Source organism: Papio anubis, chromosome 6, assembly GCF_008728515.1.
Source record: "Papio anubis isolate 15944 chromosome 6, Panubis1.0, whole genome shotgun sequence".
Lineage (NCBI taxonomy): Eukaryota > Metazoa > Chordata > Mammalia > Primates > Cercopithecidae > Papio > Papio anubis.
This window is the reverse complement of record NC_044981.1, coordinates 11,692,352-11,693,329: the sequence shown is the minus strand read 5'-3', so window position 1 is coordinate 11,693,329 and position 978 is coordinate 11,692,352. Positions and strand designations below refer to the sequence as shown.

At 44.1% G+C, this 978-nt stretch overlaps 1 non-coding gene across 1 annotated transcript; it reads right to left on the bottom strand.

Annotated features, from left to right (window-relative positions):
* Window positions 1–600: 600 nt before the first annotated feature.
* Window positions 601–742, bottom strand: LOC116275564. Its single transcript, XR_004184681.1, has one exon. It is a non-coding gene; the product is annotated as a small nucleolar RNA SNORA67 (small nucleolar RNA).
* Window positions 743–978: the final 236 nt, after the last annotated feature.

Genomic DNA, 978 nt, shown 5'->3' with positions numbered 1-978 from the left:
CTTTTAAAGAATCAAAGTTAGTTGTATTCAGAAGTCTTACTGTGGACTACAGACCAAGGCCTACAGCCTGGGAACAGCCTTTCAGAGAGATCCTATGAGACTGCTCCAGCCCAGGATTTCAGTCCACTGCTTACAGACAGGAAGTGGAGTTTCAGGACCTGCACAATCACATCAAATTTGCTCAGAAGTTACATCGTAGCAGAATCCCATCAAGGCTTGGGTATAAGAGTGCATCTGGTTGTAGATTACAGAGGCATAGGCACTAACCCTGTTAAAGGTTTCGTCTTCAAAGCATCTTTCCAAAGAGCTGCACATCTTCACAGTCCGGGGCTTTTGTGAAATTCTGCTGGCAAGCAGAAGTGAGCAAAAGGCGCTTCTCACATTTGCTCCTTTGTCTCAAAGCTGGAAAGAACAGAGCCTTCAGAACCAGACCAGATCTGAGTTCAAATTCTGACTCCCATGGCTGGCTATCTATACTGAACCTAGAGAAAATCAGTTACTTTTTAGAAAAATATATTATTCGCTTATTGTTTTAAAATGTATAACAATTTCAGCATGTGAATAAGAGGACACAGTCTATCCAGAAGGAGCCTAAGTATGCTATGTAGGTGGCCAAAGGAATGCAAAGGAAGTAAGCATCCCCTGTTCCTTAAAGACCTTAGGCATGCCCAACTTTATTCCAACTTGCTACTGTCCTAAGAGGGGCACTAGTCAGCCCCTTGGAGAGGGACTCACCTTGGATAAAAATAGTTTACTCCTCTGAGCCTTGGTTCCTTGTCTGCAAAATTAGATGATGACACCACCACAATTAAATAAGGTAATTTAAAGTGGTGGATGCAAGTGCCTGGCACCCAAGATCTCCGTCTGATATAGTTTGGGTGTTGTCTCCTCGAAACCTCATGTTGAATCATGATCCCCAGTGTTGGAGGTGGGGCCTGGTGGGAGGTGTGTGGATCATGGGAGTGGATTTCTCATGAA